Here is a 7,460-nt window from a genome sequence, read left to right as displayed (position 1 = left end):
CTTCTCCTCCAGCGCCCCTAAGCTTGCAAACGTCCCATCAATGAACAGGTCCCCCATTCTTTTAATCCCTGCCCGCTATGCCAGCTCTGAAACCCCCCCCGTCCATCCTTCCCGGGACAAACCGATGGTTGTCTCTGATCAGGGACCACACCGAGGCTCCTGTCGCACCCCTGTGCCGTCTCCACTGCCCCCAGATCTTTAGCGTCGCCGCCAGCACCGGGCTCGTGGTGTATCAAGTAGAACTTACATTAACACTGCAATCAAGTTACTGTGAAAAGCCCCTTAGTCGCCACATACTGTTCGAGGTACACGGAGGGAGAATCCAGAATGTCCAATTCACCTAACCAGCACGTCTTCTGAGACTTGTGAGAGGAAACCGGAGCACCCGGAGGAAACATATGGCGACTTTAGAGAAATTTGACTAGTTTTCAGGATACAAGTTGAATATGGGAAAGAACAGGGTGTTCCCGCTTGAGGCTAGAGAGCAGGAGAGGAGGTTAGGGAAACTGCCGTTCAGGCTGGCGGGGGTGAGCTTTAGATATTTGGGTATCCAGGTGACTCGGGGTTGGGCACAGATGCACAAGTGAATCTGGCTTGGCTGTTGGAGCAGATGAAAGTGGGTTTCAAGAAGCGGGATGCAATGCTGGGGAGGGGGGGGGGGGGGGGGGTGAGATTGGGGTGCAGACAGTAAAAATGACCGTGCTGCCAAGGTTTATGTTTCAGGACCTGCCAATTTTCATCCCAAAGTCATTTGTTCAGAAGGTTAATGCGTTGAACTCTGGGTTTGTGGGGGGCGGGAAAGACCCTGTGGGTTAGGAGGGTCTTTCTGGAGTGGGGGGGGGGGGGGGGGCGGCTGGCGCTGCCAAACTTGATGAACTACTACTGGGCGGCAAATATCGATATGGTTAAGTAATGGGTTGTGGGAGAGGGTTCGGCGTGGTGTCGGATGGAGGCGGCCTTGTGTAGGGGAACAAGTTTGAGGGCTTTGTTGTCAGCGCCTCTGCCGTTCTTGCAGGCCAGGTACTCCATAAGCCCAGTGGTGGTGTCGGCCCCAAAGGTGTGGGGGCAGTGGAAGCAACATCTAGAACTGCAGGGACTCCTCGGGTGTGAACGCCGTTCTGTGACAACCATAGGTTTGTGCCGGGGAGGGCTGGATGTGAGGTTTGGGGGGGAGGTAGCAGGCAAGGATTGAGCGGTTTGGTGATCTGTTCATAGGGATCAAATTTGCAAAGTGGGAGGACCTGAAGGAAGAGTATGAGCTGCCCTGGGGGAACGGTTTTAGGTAAAGAGATGCCGTTTTTTTCCTGGGCTGCCGCCCCTGGAGTTGGAAGACAAGGTGCTATTGAGGGACGAGATAGGAGAGAAGGTGTTGAATGTCTACAAGGAGTTGATGGACTGGTTGATAGACCTGGTGGGGGACATAAAGTGCAAGTGGGAGGAGGAGCTGGGAAGGGAGGTGGGGGCCGAGACATGGGCAGAGGCCTTGCGAAGGATGCACGCGTCACGTCCATGTCATGTGCGAGGCTAAGCCCCATTCAGTTTAAAGTAATACGTAGGGAACAGTATGGCGGTTACAAGGATAAGAAGGTTCTTTGAGGGGGTGGAGGATAGGTGTGTGTGGTGCGCAGGGATGGGGGGGGGGGGGGGGGGGGGGGGCGTGAATCACATCCACATTATCTGGCCGTGTCCAAGGTTAAAGGAGTTCTGGCAGGGGTTCATGGACGTAATGACCGAGGTACTGGAGGTGGTCCCGAGTCCAGAAGTAGCAATATTCGGGGTGGCGGAAGACCCAGGAGCCCAGGGGGTGAGAGAGGCCGATGTTCTGGCCTTTGCCTCCGATAGCCCCAGAGATGGATTTTGCTTGCGTGGCGGGACTCGGAGCCGCCAAAAGCGGGGTGTGGGTGAGCGACCTGGCGGAATTCTTGAGACTGGTCAAGTTCATCTTGAGGGGGTTGGTGGATGGGTTCACCGGAGGTGGAAGCCGTTTATTGATTTCTGTAAGGAGGATTGAGGGGTCAGCGGGTGAAGTGTGTGTGTGTGTGTGTGTGTGTGTGTGAGTGTGGGGGGTGGGGGGGGGGGGTGAGAAGGGGGCAGTATTCGGCGAGCAGGGTGGTGTTGGTTGTTCTTCTGCTTTTGTTTATTTATATTAAAATGCCTTGAATAAAATATTTTTAAATAAAATGTGTTTAGGGATGCCTTGCAAAAAAAAGAGCAAAAATAAATAATGGCCAAGAAGATTGATAGCCAGAGGCCATAATTGAGAATTTGACAAGCTCCTTAAATTCTGCCTATTGGTTGAAACATGACTCCCATTGGATACAATCACTTTTCCAGCAGCGCTTGTGGAAAATGACTTGCAGAAATATGAAAGGCTCATAATTCCTCATGATCTAACACACTAGGTCAATGCTTCACTGCTGTAACTTTTGCTGTGAAATCGGCGGTGCTGTTTCTGCATGGGAATTTCGGCAAAGGTTAGTTACTGCAATGGAGAAACCCAAAGAAATCCATCCTTAAAGCTGCACCAGAACATCAACCAAAGCAAGAATGCATCACCTGCAGAGACCTTTCGAATTAAACATGTCTGAACGCTCCTAAGCGTTTACACAATGAGGGAATCGGGAATATTCAGCTCAGAATTAGTGTCTGCATAATCTCATTTAGTTCACCTCCAGTCTTTTTTCTTTAAAAAAAGTCCATACATCGTCTGGTGTTTCAAAGTAGAAGTCCCATTCCTCATGTGTGACCCACAGACGGGCTGGGTACAACATCCCGTACTTCACCCCCTTCTTAAAGAGGGCCGTTTTTGCCCGATTAAACCCAGCTCGCCTCTTGGCCAAAACCACGCCCAGGTCCTGATACATGCGCAGCTCACAATTCTCCCACTTGCTGCTCCGTTCTTTCTTGGCCCATCGCAGAACGTGTTCCTTGTCCAGGAATCGGAGTAAACGTACCACCATCGCCCTCGACGGCCGTTCGCTCGGGGCCTTCTTCGCGAGGGCTCGGTGCGCTCTATCCACTTCCAGGGGCCGAGGGAACGCCTCAGCCCCCATCAGCTTCTCCAACATGTCCGTCACATAAGCCCTCGCTTCCGATCCCTCACTGCCTTCAGGGAGGCCAGCAATTCTAAGATTCTGCCTCCTGGACCTGTTCTCCAGGTCCCTCCAGCTTCTCCTGCATTCTTTTCTCGCGGTCATTCATCATCTCCACCTTGGTCTCCAGCATGGTTATGCATTCCACGTGCTCGGACACCTTTGTCTCCACCTCCTGGATTGCTCTTCCGTGGGTCTCTTGATTCGGCACCACTTGATCAATCAAAGCCTTGATCGGGTCCAGCGTGTCCTTCTTCAGCTTGGTGAAGCAACCTTCGAGAAACTTCACCAGCTGCTCCGTCGACCACTGTGCCGTCTCCCCGCGGCCCTTGATCTCCGCTATGCTTTCCCACGTTGCCAGCTCTGCTCGCATCTTCCTTGTAGGACTTTGTCTTCTCACACGACCACTTCTGGTCCAATTCTCCATACACTGGAGGGGGATTTCTCCTCACTGTCTCACTCTTCACCGATTTATCCAATAAAATCCGGGAAAAAAGGTCCAAAAGTTCATCACAGGCGGGAGCTATCAAATGTGCGACCTACTCCTCCATGGCCGCCACCGGAAGTGTGTCTGCATAAATGTCTCTCTAAATGTAGGGGCTGGTTTAGCACAGGGCTAAATAGCCGGCTTTTAAATCATACCAAGGCAGGCCAGCAGCGCGGGTTCAATCCCGTACCAGCCTCCCCGAACAGGCGCCGGACTGTGGCGACTAGGGGCTTTTCACAGTAACTTCATTTGAAGCCTACTTGTGACAATAAGCCATTTTCATTTCATGTGAAGGGCATTAGGTGGTTTATAAAACGGAAAATATTTGTGCATTTGAATTATTAATGCAATTTTTTCGCAAGTTCTTCTAATTTTAGATCTGAGTTTCTAGATCGTCGAGGTTGTTTGTTCTCCCCAATATAACCAAGTTATTAGGGTTCTCCACACCCTTCACTACAGAGAAGGGGACAGGCACAGACAGTGCCCCTTGGAATAATAATTACAAGGCTCACAAAGAATGGTATGCATGACTTACTATCCCATTATTCCTCCATACCTTTCTCTGGGGAAAAACGTGACTGAAGCCAAATGCTGACGCGCTGGGAGGCAGGAGTGTTTGTAAAATGGCAGGGGAAGGTTTCGGGATGGGAATCCACCATCTTCCTGCTGCAATCACCCACTTAAGTGCCTATTAAGTGCCTCAATGGCATTTTGCATGCTCAGGCGGGCCTGCAGCTGTGGGCTGTGGGGCAGAGCGGGAATGGAAATTGTTGCTTGATAACACTCAGAGCTTCTGCACGTCAAAAACTGCCACTCACCACTAAGAAAAGCATTGGTTATATAATTTCTAAATCTACTACTATTTTGTGTTTCCTATGTATTAATCATTTGAGGCCCCAAATGCCAGTAAAACTAGTATACAGATGGGTCATTGCTTTTCTTCTTTTATATTAATAACCTAGGCCTGAGTGTACAGGGCATAATTTCAAAATTTGAAGATGAAATGAAATGAAATGATGCAAAAACTTGGAAATATTGTAAACTGTGAGGAGGATGCATAAACAATAGGTTTGTCGTGGTGGGTGGTTTTAACTTTCCCTATATTGACTGGGACACACTTACTGCTAGAATCTGGATGGAGCAAAATTTGTAAGGAGCGTCCAGGAGGGTTTCTTGAAATAATATGTAAATAGCCTAACTCAGGAATATATTAGACCTGGTGCTGGGAAATGAGCCCAGCCAGGTGATCGAAGTTTCAGTAGGAGATCGTTTTGGGAACAGTGATCATAATTCTGTAAGTTTTAAGCTGCTTATGGAAATGGACAAGAGTGGTCCTCGGGTGAAGACGTTAGACTGGGGGCAGCCTAATTACAACAGCGTTAGGCAGGATCTGGAGAGTGTTGACTCTGCGAGGCTGTTTGATGGAAAATCAACATCCGGCATGTGGGAGGCTTTCAAATGTCAGTTGATTAGAATTCAGGACTGGCATGTACCTGTGAGGACGAAAGATAAGGGTGGCAAGTATAGGGAACCCTGGATAACAAAGGATATTATGAATCTTGTCAAAAAGAAAAAAGTATTCGTAAGGTCTAAAAGGTTTAGGACGGATGAAGCCCTTGAAGAATATAAAGCAAGTAGGAAGGAACTTAAGGTGGGAGTTAGGAAGGCTAAAAAGGGTCATGAAATGTCATTGGCAAACAGGACTAAGGAAAATCCTACGGCATTTTATGCAGATGTAAAGAGCAAGAAGGTAGCCAGAGAAAAGGTTGGTCCATTCAAGGATATTGGAGGGAATCTATGTAAGGAACCAGACGCAGTGGGAGAGATACTAAATGAATACTTTGCCTCAGTATTCACCAAAGAGAAGGACTTGATGGATGAGGAGTACAGGATAGAGTGTGTAGATATTCTGAGTCATGCTGATATTAATAAAGAGCTGTTGGGCATCTAAAAAGCATTAAAGTAGATAAGTCCCCAGGGCTTGATGGGATCTACCCCAGATTACTGCGTGAGGCAAGGGAGGAAATTGCTGGGGCCTTGACAGTAATCTTTGTATCCTCATTGGCTACAGGTGAAGTTTCAGAGGACTGGAAAGTGGCCAATGTTATCCCATTGTTTAAGAAGGGCAGCAGGGGTAATCCAGGGAATTATAGGCCGGTGAGCCTTACGTCAGTGGTAGGGAAACTATTGGAAAAGATTCTTAGAGATAGGATTTACTCACATTTGGAAACAAATGACTCATTAGTGATGGACAGCATGGTTTTGTGAAGGGCAGATCGTGCCTCACTAATTTGATCGAGTGTTTTGAGGAAGTGACAAAGAGGATAGATGAGGGAAAGGCAGAAGATGTTGTATACATGGACTTCAGTAAAGCCTTTGACAAGGTACCTCATGGTAGACTGGTACAAAAGGTGAAGTCACATGGATCAGAGGAGAGCTGGCAAATTGGAGACAGAACATGCTTGGGCACAGAAGACAGAGGGTAGCAGTCAAAGGGCTTTTCTGAATGGAAGGCTGTGACTAGCGGCGTTCTGGGGCCTTTGTTGTTCGTGGTGTATATAAATGATTTGGAAGAAAATGTAGCTGGTCTCATTAGTAAGTTTGCAGACGACACAAAAATTGGTGGAGTTGCAGATAGTGAAGAGGATTGTCAGAGGATACAGCAGGATAAAAATTGGTTGGAGTCTTGGGCGGAGAAATGGCAGATTGAGTTTAATCCGGACAAGTGTGAGGTAATGCACTTTGGAAGGTCCAATGCATGTAGGAATTACACAATAAATGGTAGAACTCTTGCGAGTACTGACAGGCAGAGAGATCTGGGCGTGCATGTCCACCGATCACTGAAAGCGGCAACGCATGTGGATAAGGTGGTCAAGAAGGCATACGGCATGCTGGCCTTCATCAGTCGGGGAACTAATTGTAAAAATTGGCAAGTCATGTTGCAGCTGTACATGACCTTAGTTAGGTCTCATTTGGAATATTGTGTACAATTCTGGTCACCACATTACCAGAAGGATGTGGATGCTTTGGAGAGGGTACAGAAGCAGTTTACTAAGATGTCGCCTGGTATGGAGGGCATTAGCTATGAGGAGAGGTTAGATAAACTCGGTCTGTTCTCACTGGAACAACGGAGGTTGAGAGGCGACCTGATAAGAGGTCTACAAGATTGAGTGGCATGGACAGAGTGGATAGTCAGATGCTCTTTCCTAGAGTAGGAGTCAGGTAATAGGGGACATAGGTTTAAAGTGCGTGGGGAAAAGTTTAGAACAGATGTGCGAGGCAAGTTTTTTTTTTTTTTTTTAAACGCAGAGGGTGGTAAATATATGGAACGTGCTGCCTGGAGAGGTGGTGGGAGCAGGTACGATAGCGGCATTTAAGGGACATCTAGACAAATATATGAACAGGATGGGAATGGAAGGATACGGACACCGTAAGTGCAGACGGTTTTAATTTAGGCAGGTCGGCGCAGGCTTGGAGGGCCGAAACGCCTGTTCCTGTTCCTGAACAAGTATAATTGTTCTTTATACTTTCTTTGATAGTGATAGAATTCAAGAGGACATAGGCAGGCTGATGGAATGGACAGACAAAATTTAATGAAGAGAAGTGTGAAGTGATACCTTTTGGTCAGAAGTATGAGAGAGGCGAAAGAGGTCGGCATTCTGGCCTTTGCGTCCCGAGTAGCCCGGCGAAGGATCTTGTTAATGTGGAAAGAGGCGAAGCCCCCCAGATTGGAGGCCTGGATAAATGATATGGCAGGGTTTATCAATTTGGTGAGGATAAAGTTTGCCTTGAGGGGGTCTGCGCAGGGGTTCTACAGGCGGTGGCAACCGTTCCTAGACTATCTCGCGGAGCGTTAGAGGAAGGTCAGACAGCAGCAGCAG

Source organism: Scyliorhinus torazame, chromosome 15, assembly GCF_047496885.1.
Source record: "Scyliorhinus torazame isolate Kashiwa2021f chromosome 15, sScyTor2.1, whole genome shotgun sequence".
Lineage (NCBI taxonomy): Eukaryota > Metazoa > Chordata > Chondrichthyes > Carcharhiniformes > Scyliorhinidae > Scyliorhinus > Scyliorhinus torazame.
Note: the sequence above shows the minus strand (reverse complement) of the source record.